The following is an 11776-nucleotide window of genomic DNA, read 5'->3' on the forward strand; positions in this document are numbered from 1 at the left end:
ACAAAGAACTTCAAAGAGTGCCCCAAAGTTTCTATCGGAGAGTCAAGACGAAAACGTGTGCCAGCCCCTATGCATAAGTTCACAAGGTCACAGAACCCGCAAGTTGATCACCAAAACATACATCAAGTGGATCATGAGAATATCCGATTGTCACCATAGATAAGCACATGCAAGACATACATAAAGTGTTCTCAAATTCTTAAAGACTCAATCCGATAAGATAACTTCAAAGGAAAAACTCAATCCATTACCAGAAGGTAGAGGGGGAACATCATAAGATCCAACTATAGTAACAAAGCTCGCGGTACATCAAGATCGTGCCAAATCAAGAACACAAGAGAGAGAGAGAGAGAGAGAGAGAGAGAGAGAGAGAGAGAGATCAAACACATAGCTACTGGTACATACCCTCAGCCCCGAGGGTGAATTACTTCCTCCTCGTCATGGAGAGCGCCGGGATGATGAAGATGGCCACCGGTGATGGATCCCCCCTCCGGCAGGGTGTCGGAACAGGGTCCCAAGAGGTTTTTCGTGGCTACAGACGCTTGCGGTGGCGGAACTCCCCATCTAGGTTTCTTTTCGGGGGTTTATGTATTAATAGGAATTTTTGGCGTCGGTTTCACGTCATGGGGGTCCATGAGTCAACGACGAGGGTGGAGCACCCTCCCGGGGGGTAGGGTGTGCCCTCCACCCTCTTGGTTGGCTCGGGACTCTTCTGGCCCAACTCTTTTCCTTCGGGGGCTTCTTCTGGTCCATAAAAAATCACCGTAAATTTTCAGCTCGTTTGGACTCCGTTTGATATTCCTTTTCTGCAAAACTCAAAAATAAGGAAAAAATAGAAACTGGCAGTGGGCTCTAGGTTAATAGGTTAGTTCCAAAAATCATATAAAATAGCATATGAATGCATATAAAACATTTAAGATAGATAATATAATAGCACGGAACAATCAAAATTATAGATACGTTGGAGACGTATCAGCACTAATCACCATCTAAGAAAAGAAAGAAAACAACTCCAAAAAATACTGAATATAGAAAAACAACAACAAATCTGACATACAATACGATCAAAAAAATGTCAAATCTACACAGAATATAACAGAGCAGCAGGAAAATAGGAACAAAATTAAGACAGAACAATCGCATGAACCCCCCGAAAATGCACGCTAACCGACTCTACAAACAAAGACAACACCAAAAATAAGAACCTCTGCAGTAAGACACCACTTTGTAGGCGACCCAACAAAAAAAGGATATAGCATCGCATCCAAAAAATTCACTACGTTTAGAATAAAACATATCATAGCCGCACGCTGGAACCGGCAACATGGAACCACATAGGAAAAATAATAGGGGCACAAGGAGCCAAAAGAAATAACGACCAGGGCGACACAGAAAAAAACAACGATGTCTAAAACAGTTAAGAAGGACCAGATGTACAACCCCAAATCATAAATGCTCGGGCTTAGCATACAGAAGCAAGCACAGATAAGTTCTCACGCTACAAAGTCATCCTTTTATCAAGCCCAACCAAATAAATTCCATCATCAAAACCCAAGTAGTCTCTACATTTAATATACATCACAAGTTAACCATTCGTGCACCACCATTGACTCCTTAAACAATAGCAAAGATCATTGTAGTTATAAGCAAAAAAGTGCAAAAACATCCAAAATGAATAATGATGCACGATGTATGACATCTAGGTGGCTTAGGTACCTTCTCTTTATTGTGGACTTGTCAGGTCGACTCCAGGGAGTCGGCGCGGCTGGATGAAGCATTAAGACGGACAACACAATAAACGATTTGGTAGGCTGCGAGGCCTTGCATTTTTTCTCGCATTCACCTTGGTCTTATCCTTTTGTCCTCATGGGTTGTCGGCGCGTTCCTTGGCCGTCATCTACTCCGCCGACTCCATGCGTTGGGTGGGTAAACAGATGTCAGTTGAAACCGACTCTAGGGAGTCGGCGATGGGTAAGTTGTGTCGTCAAAACAAGGCTCGGGGTTGAAAACATTGTCAGGGCTAAAAGTAGAAAGCACAACCTGACGAACACGTGAAGAAATACCATAACAGAAGGACAGACTAATACGGTACAACGTGACACACGACTATAGAACACACGCGATTCAAAAGAAAAAAAAAACAATCTTGTCACTCACAGATCTACTTAGCACATCAGACCCAACAAAAGGACATGAACACTAATAACAGCCTACATAGCCTAATGCACATAAAAATAAAGCTAATCAACAACACCACTACTGAACGACCAGCCCATCATCACAGCCAAAACCGTGTAATCAATCAAACCTATAGTAACAGCCGAAACAACCCTATTGTACGGGAGAAGACGATCTAAAATATTAAGTCAGCAGCAAATAAAGATACTCACAGACGGCTCAGGTGATCGACGCCAACACGCTTTCACAGCCGGGTGAAAAATGAATCGAATGCAAGAAATGCAAGAAAACATATAAAGATCAATACAATGAACAACAATAGAAAGCACACGAAAATTGAACCGGACAAATTACAAACACAGCGAAGATACAAAAGAGAAGGTTCAAAGCACAAAACAATTGAAAGGCAAGAACGATAAAGAACAAAAAATACAGGCTCATCAAACAAAAAATACCAAGAGCATACACATCCACAAAAAACAAATAACCCATAAATGGAAAAAAAAGAGGAACATGTAAGAAACATACGCACGAGGAATCACCAGACAATTAAAAATCAAATTGACGGAAAAAAATACATGTATACACGAAAGTCAAACACATTGCAAAAAGAGGAGTACCTTAAATGCCAACGATTAACAACATATAAAAACATGAAAAATAAACAGAATCAAACAAACTAGGAACAAAGTAAAAGAACGACACGTAAATAGAAAAGGAACACAAAAAACAACATGAGAGTAAGCACATGGAAAAAACCATTAAAAACCAAAAATAAGTCAAACAATAGCACGCTGAAAATGGAAACGAAAACGACAAACAAACAAATCGAACAGAACAGCAGCAAACCGGAAAGCACAGGGAAGAACAAACAAAAGAACCCAAACACAACCCAACCCGGAGCTAACCGGCCGACGGAGCAAGAGCACCGAGGAAGAAATAACAGGGGGCAAAGCTCGAGAAAACACGGTGGAGCAAGAACAAAGGGGAAGAAGAAAAGAGGGGAAATGAGAGCTGCAATAACCATGTGATCCAGAACTGCCCGTTCCCCCAGCACAGTGTACACGGCAACCCCATTAATTCAGTAACCACTTGGAACCAATGGTGAGCCGTCAGCAACACCAAAATCGGGCCCAAATTCATTCTGACTACCAGCATAGTGCAACGTACCCACTACCGCCTTAATGAACCAATGGCGAGCCGCCAGCAACAATGAAATCGTGCCTTCTGACGACCGGCACATATACCTACCGACGAATGGAGAGAGGCCAGCTCGAACAGAGAAATCAGGCCCGAATTCTCCCTGGCATCACGAACAGTGCAACCTACCCGACGATCGTGCGAAATACCCGGCTTGCCCTGACATACTGTAGAAAATACGCAGCAGCGATCCATCGAAGGGAAACATCGGCAACGCACCGTCCCGAGCAACCGACATGCGGGCCACATAAGGGACGGGGCCCATCGTCAGCGAGAGAGGGGAGGAAGAAAGGACATATGAAGAAAGGTCTCCCACAGGGGCACGCAACGCATTCCATAATACCCACTACGGTAAATGAACAAAATCGACCAATCGGAGGAACGCGGTGCGAATCTGCACCGCCCTGAACAGTCCGCCACACTGATTAAACATGAACCGTGTGGCTGACGGGCGGGCCCTCGGGCTACAAGGACGATCCACGTAGGATGTCAGCGAGAGTGGGTGCAATAAGGCTTAGCGTCTTTGTGAATCCCTGTTCATTCCGACTCCAGGAGCCGGCAGCGATTGGACGGAGCGGGGAGAATCGGACGGCCAGAAAGCCCAAATCGCTGAGGAGCCTCAAGGGGTCTCACCGTTTATATCTTTAGATTTTCGTTCATGTATAGAATCGGATTTTTCTTTGTTGTGCCCATCAGTGAAGTTCGCCACAGGGCCTTCGAAATCCTAGAGTCGTCCCTGCAAGGACGCTGGCGTGAAACGTTGTCGGCGGAAGGAGTATGTTGTTTCCACTATGCGTCAAGGTTCCAGTAGTCGGCGGATAGCTTGATTTTGACATGACCGTGCAGGCGGGACTCAACAGGAGCGAGATGGGTATCGCTAGCTACAGGGTTCACTCTGGAAAGGGCAATTTTTGATGAATACGAGTGGTGGGTCCAGGTGATAGAGAAATCGAATTTTGCCACTGCTGATCGGGACGGACGGTTAGCTGCGCAGCTGACCTGATGGATCGAAGCGGGTGTACACGGGTGTGAGCTGCTCCTGAACGCTGGCTACTCCAGGACGAATCACAGCAAGAAACCTTGGGCCGCCGCGTGCGTACTCCTGCTGGCTGAAAAAAATGACTAGTGTACAGAACCAAACAGTATACAGAAAATAGGTATTCTAATTCTTCCGACGTTACAGAATACAAACATCGATATTACCCTCGTTAAATTTTAATAAAATCTTGAAATGGGTACATTGGTCGTTGCGTGCATTGGTCGTTCTACGTGCTAATCCAAATTACCAACTGTTTTCTTCGACCGTGGTCCAAACATCTTCAATCATGGCCCGGTACTCCGGAGAATAGGCCAAATATTTTTCAAATCGGAAAATGTGGGAATACAGCACGCCCCAAGAGGCTTCGTCCGTGGTCGCATGTATTCCGCAGGAGAGAGTGGTTTTTTTCGGGTAAAATAAGATTATATTCAAGTAGACAGGGTTGACAAGTGCAACTTTTTACAAGGTAGACTACATGCCGCCACGCAGACGCACGCACATACACATACGACCACCCCAAGCAGGCAAGCAGTTATATACTTACAACAAAAACAAAATATGGGGGTACAGAGGAGGTAGCTACGTAAACGGGGAAGGAGCAGCGATCCCTGGCGACACACATGTCGAAACAGAGCAAACATCGGGCACCTGAAGAGCGGCGTCCTCCTGGAGCTGACACGCCTCGGCCATCGTCCTGTTTTTTGATAAAGGGAGCTTTTATTACTTATAAGAGTAAGTATTACACCCATCACTCGGTCATCGTCCTGATCTCCAAAGCTGAGAACGGGCGATCTTGTCGATGACGTGCAGGGCGCCGGAGACCAGGTTGACGTGCGCGTCGGATTGAGCCAATCAGCGGACGTTCTGGATCGCGTCGGACATGCATGGTGACCATGCATGTGAGCGCGCGTATCTCGTGTTGTTTGGCACTGCATTATTTGGGGTCAGTGCGCGGGTGTTATCATGTGATTTAACTGCACACGTACTGACCATGTGAGGCTACTGTTCCACCTCTGTGCAGGGGTTGGCTGTAATGGTACGGATAATCTCAATATGGCTTATGCTCAACTCACAATAATAAGGTACACGTGGTTAGCGCCAGACACAAATCTTATATACTTAAGAGAGCGATCTCACTACATTTCTTTTATCTCAACAGATTGCTATGTCACCTCAACTTGCACTCATGCATATAAAAAGGGCCACATCAACATGCTACCATGCAAATAAAAAAAAAATCCACCACAACATGCAACCATGCATGTAAAAACTGCTCCCTCCGTTGCACAATGTAGTGCGTCCACGTTTTTTAAGATCTGAGTTTGACCGTAAATTTAGCCTACGAGACTGACTGCGGCGGGGCGGGAGCAAAAATTATACCACTGAATTTGCTATTTCGATATGAATTCAGTGGTATAACTTTTGCTCCCGCCGCAGTCGATCTTGTTGGTTAAATTTCTGGTCAAATCTAGATCTCAGAAAGCGGGGGCGCACTATGTTGTGAAATGGAGGGAGCATTACACTACTTATAATCCATGAATGTTTTACATATATACTCCGTCCGCCGGTGAAAAGTGTACATATATAAATTTCAGGACAAGTTATAAAGTGGAGTAAAAATGCAGTTGAAAGGTGCAAGCCACCATATCTCTCCTCTTTAATTGCTCAAACCCCAATGAGCTAAGTGCAGGTAGAAATTAAGGAGACCATGCGTAGAATGTTATGAGTCTTGATTACCGTGTGATAAGAGAAAAATATATTTTTTACTTTAAAGTGCATTGGGAAGATAGAAGTACACACTTTTGTGGACAAATTTTAAAGTCAAATGTACACTCTTCACCGGACGAAGGGAGTATGCAACAATCGGATAGTCACTTCCGAACTTCATCAAAATATATAGCAAGCAATTCCCACAACAAATGTTGGGTATTATCTATAGTATCCTAAATCATGGGCATGTCTCCAGGACGCCAGATCTAAATTTCAATCATTAAAAATATTAAAGAATTATGCACCAAGTGGAACACTCCAAAGATGGTACCGATTAGAAAGCGGAGAAGCAATCAATTAATTAACATGGTGAATATAAAATTTTCTATAGGTCATTCACAATTCAGGGTTTCTTTGATTCGTGTGATTCTCAAAATGGGGGAATGGAGTGGCATGTTGTCTTACATCCTGCATGATTATAAAATTATAGGAATTTGAATGTAAGTGTGTTTGGTAGCATAGGAAAAACAAAGAGTGAATGGAAATTTTCCTCTAAAGTGCTGTACAAATGAATCCTATTGAAAAATTCTTAAAGATTCACATCCTACGAATCAAACGACCACCCTGCGAAAATTTCCTAACGATCCAAAACCTCTGGAATTCCTTTCAACCAAAGGAGTCCTGATGTGAAGTTGTTGTGACCCCGTTCATTGGTGTGAGTTGCATATATATCCAAATAATACCGAGAAACATGAGAAACACACAGAGAGAATTTTTTTTCTTACTAAATAACACAGTACGGAAGTACACACACACAGAGAGAGGGAGAGACACACACACACGCACACACTCCTAGAAACGGAAGCACGTACACACCCCAATGAGACCGAGACGGCAGATTTTGAGATTGATGAAGTCAGTACAGTCGGCTCGCTGTGAGCACAATGCTTACAAATGAAAGAATAAAGTTTTAAAATTTGGAATAAATCCAGAAAAGAGCAAGCATCCATGCCGAGTTTAGAATATGAACACGCAAGTTCCATCACAAAGAACCTGACCAATCAGATGAACAAGTTTCACCATAAGAAAGCTGACAACCTCGGCTACGGTCAGTTCGCCAAGAGTATTTACATTCGTAAGTGATACCTAATCCATAAGAGATATTGTATTATACTACCTTAGTCCCAAAATGTATGACGTTTTTGCGGTTCAATTGAACTGGAAAAAACATGGGAGTACGATTTATTGGGACTGAACCGAGGCTTCGCAATTTATACACGGAAAAGAATGGAAGTGCGAATAAGTGTTTTTTTGTAGACAAGTTGTGTGGCTGGAGTGAATAAATGTTACGGCCGTTGTAAGCCACGCCTCGCTTAGCCGGCCTGTCACAAAAACTGCACCACCAGTGACATTCTGATTCCTGTAGACATAATTGATGAAGAGCTTAAGGCCGTGCATGTTTATATAGAGATATGCATGTAGGAACCCAACCCAGCCCAGCCCAGCCATTTTAGGCACCTGCTCACTTGTCTGGACGACATGGCTTTTGAAGGAGCGTACCATTACCTGCAGCTCGCCGTCGGCCATGCCATATCCTCGCCGGCGGCAATGCTCCTCATCGTCGTACCCTTACTGCTGTTACTGCTAGCATCCGTAAGAACCACGGCATCCACAAGAAAGCTCCGGCTCCCGCCTTCGCCTCCGGGCAGCCTTCCCATCATCGGCCACCTCCACCACATCGGCGCCCAGACCCACATCTCCCTCCAGCACCTGGTCGACAAGTATGGCCACAACGGCCTCCTCTTCCCCCGCACGGGGGCGGTGCCCACCGTCATCGTCTCCTCGCCCAGCGCCGCCGAGGCCGTCATGCGAACCCACGGCCACATCCTCGCGTCGCGCCCATGGTCCATGGCCTCGCACATCCTGCGCTACAACACCACCGACGTCGCCTTCTCGCCCCTGGGCGAGTACTAGCAGCACACCAGGAAGCGCGTCAACACGCACCTGCTCAGCGCCAAGAAGGTGCACTCCTTCGCAAATGGCCGTCAAGAAGAGGTACGCAACTACACTTACCTACTTAGCCGTCGACCTTCAGCCGTACGATCCTGATTGATGTTAGAGCATCTCTAGTAGATCCCGTAAAAGTCCATACCGTAAAAGAGCTTTAGAGTACTTTCAGTGAGATTTCAATAAAATCGACTGGATTTCAGTTCGGTCAAAATATTTCGGCAACTTCAGTAGAACATATGAATTTTTCTTGAGACTGGATTTTCAACTCTCCTCGGGTGTACACACGAGTAAGCATTTTTCTTTTTGAAAAAACTGTGTCAAACCAAATCAAAAAAATCTGAAATTTTACGACATTAAACTTTATCATATGTTCGAGGTTCTTGCAAAATTTCATCCAAAACTAACGGCGGAGAAACTCTCAACAAAAAGAACAAAATCGCTGTGAGCAGTGATTTTGTTCTTTTTGGTGAGAGCTCCCCAGATGTTAGTTTTGTCATCCACTGGTGGGTTTGGAAAGAGCGTAATTCTAGGATCTTTGATCATACGGCCAGTAGTGCGGAGCGAGTGCTTGATCTTATTAGAGAAGAGATGGGTACCTGGCGTGCTGCAGGATGTATCACTGACTTAGCAGCGTGATATTTCGCTCGATGTGTGCCTCTGCTGATCCGGCTTGCTGGCCTGCTCAGTTCTAGTCCGCCTAGACTGTCCACCAGTTTGTAACACACACACTCTGTTTCTTCTTTCTAATAAAATTTGGCCAACGGCCCTTCGATACAGATGTTAGTTTTGGACAAATTTTTGCTAGAACCATAAACATATGATAAGGTTTGATGTCACAAAGTTTTAGATTTTTTCGACCTTGTTTGATACTGGTTTTTTAGTTTTTTGCTAAGTCGGGTGTAGTACACCCGAGAGTAGCCACACCTTTCCGATTTTACAAATATTTTCCTATATATTTTAGAAAAGTTTAAAATATTTGGTTTAGCTCGAGAGTGAATATTTCGGCGCTTTGGGTAAATGCAAACGAGATCACTAATATTCATTGAATTTCGGTGATTTTGATTGTTGCTGACATTTTTCTAAAACTGAGAGTGAAAACCTCCACTCATTTGGATGGCTGGCTGGCTTTTAACGTAATATACTAGTGCAGGTGTGCCTCGTCGTCAACAAGATCCGTGAGGCGGCCACCAACGCTCCATCCACATCAGTGGACATGAGCGAATTCCTGGCCGCCTACACCAATGATGTCATAAGTCGCTCGGTGCTGGGAGCGACCCACTGGAAGAAAGGCCGCAACACGCTCTTCAGAGAGATGACCGAGACTAACGTCGACCTTCTCGTGGGATTCAACCTTGAGAACTTCATCCCTAGGTGGCCACTGAAGGAGGTCCTCTTCAGGCTGGTCTTCTGGAAGGTTCAGCGACACCTCAACAAGTGGGACGCCTTGCTGGAAGAGGTCATAAAGGAGCACATAGACTTGAAGCAAGATAATTCTGCCGACTTCATCCATGTTTTCCTCTCTCTACAGCAAGAGTACGGTCTCACAGATGATAATGTCAAGTCCCTCTTGATGGTGCGTGCTTGTTTCTTTTTTACTTTATTTATTTCACTTGCAGTTTTTCCATTGCAAATTCATGGTTGATTTTAAAGTTATATACAAAGTTTTTCCATTGCAAAATTTACATACAGTTTTTCCATTGCAAATTCATAGTTGATTTAAAAGTGTTATATATAGCCCATAAAAATCCATATATAGTTTCCATGTTTTTGCATATATATAGCTAGGTATTACTTACTAGTACACAACACATATATACATGGCAGTAGATATATATATACTAATTAAAATTTGACCCTTTGTTCGGTCTTACCAGAACATATTTGAGGCAGCCATAGAAACATCGTATCTGGTGCTGGAATACGCCATGGCCGAGCTTATCAACAACAGACATGTTATGAAGAAACTACAAACCAAGGTAAGGACGTTTGCATCCTCCAAGGGCAAAAAGTTGGACATGATCACGGAGGAGGACCTCAGCAGCCTGCCCTATCTAAAGGCAACCATGAAAGAGGCCCTGCGCTTGCACCCACCAGGGCCTTTGCTCCTCCCGCACTATTCCACCGCTGATTGCAACATCGACGGATACGACATACCCGCCAAAACACGTATCCTTGTGAACGGTTGGGCCATCGGGAGAGATCCAAAAGCTTGGGAGAGACTGGAGGAGTTCATGCCCGAGAGGTTTCTACAAGATGGTCAGGAGAAATCTAGCAACCTGGGCGAAGATTTTAAGTATCTTCCATTTGGATCCGGACGCAGGATTTGCCCCGGGGCAAATTTCGCACTCGCGACAATGGAGATCATGCTAGTAAATCTCATGTACCATTTTGACTGGGAGGTTCCCAATGAGAAAGAGGGTACTGGTGGAAAGGTTAGTATGGCTGAGACATTTGGGCTGATGCTTCGCCGAAATGAGAAACTCTACCTTGTTCCAAGGATTGTCTAATAACTAGTAGTGCCCCCGATCCCAAGTGTAAGCCTATTTAGACTTGTACGCAATAATTAAGGTGAGGGCTAAAATAAGCATGTTGTCCATCTATTGTTGCTGTCGACCGAGAAGATGGATGAGAAGTTTAATGCACTGGTTATAGTGCAGTCATGAAAAATAATCCATTTGAGTTGTGATGGACTTATATTATGTGCTTTTGAGGCAAGGCCATATGGATTTGTCTTTTTGTACTCAAAATTTTCCTTTTCATATAAGTGAATGCATTGTTGTTATGAGATTAGTTGTGAAAGCATAGCCGTGTTGGATCTTCCTGACATCAGAAGTTCAGAACTATTCGTTCAACTGGAGCAGATTGGTTCGGCCAGCTAATCTCTGAAATTGATGATACAAAGCGACTTAGAGTGATGATGTTGTTTTGGAGGCTGTGGCATGTAACGAACGAATTGGTACACTCTAAGCCAGATCCCCCCATCAAGGTATCTGTCAGGTTTGTTTGCAGCTACATTGATACACTTTTTTCACTTGTTGTGGTTCCAAAGTACGACCCAGTTAATTAAAGGAAATGCACCGATTTCAACCATCTTCCTTCATGTTAATCCCACATGCGCTGTAGGAGGGGCTAACACCTGTGTGATCCCACGGTCTCGGCCTGTTTTAGGATGGGTTAATTTAAATTTCAATCGGTCATTTCTAAATGGTGTTGCTGGTGCTGGTATAGTTCTTCGTGACCATGAAGACGCCGACGTACGTTGTTGCGAGCGAGCACGCCGGTGGGGTCAAGGGGGAAGGATGGCGGCGCTGGAATAGGGTCCACGGCCATGCGAGCTGCCATGGTGTTGCTATGACCGTCGACGGTGAGAGCTGCGACCGGATGACTGCGGAGCTACAACCGGTGACCGCCTATGATATGACCAAGACAATGGAGATAGTTGAGCTATGAGGGAATATTGCGGCCGTTGGACGGCATCAACTTCTTCAATTCAAATTTAAAAGCTTTCGAGATGTTTAAAAGAGTGTATAATAAGAGCTTCAAGTTGTGCACGACAGTTTCTTGTTTTCGACCCGATCCGATCGTTTTTTGGTTGGTACTGAAGCAAGAGACAAAGATCGGATCTTCCCCTTCCCTACC

The 11776-nt window shown here is 44.5% G+C and overlaps 1 pseudogene; it reads left to right on the forward strand.

Moving 5' to 3' along the window:
* Positions 1-7651: 7651 nt before the first annotated feature.
* Positions 7652-10743, forward strand: LOC119305080 (annotated as a pseudogene).
* Positions 10744-11776: the final 1033 nt, after the last annotated feature.

Source organism: Triticum dicoccoides, chromosome 5B (assembly GCF_002162155.2).
Source record: "Triticum dicoccoides isolate Atlit2015 ecotype Zavitan chromosome 5B, WEW_v2.0, whole genome shotgun sequence".
In the NCBI taxonomy this organism is placed as follows: Eukaryota; Viridiplantae; Streptophyta; class Magnoliopsida; order Poales; family Poaceae; genus Triticum; species Triticum dicoccoides.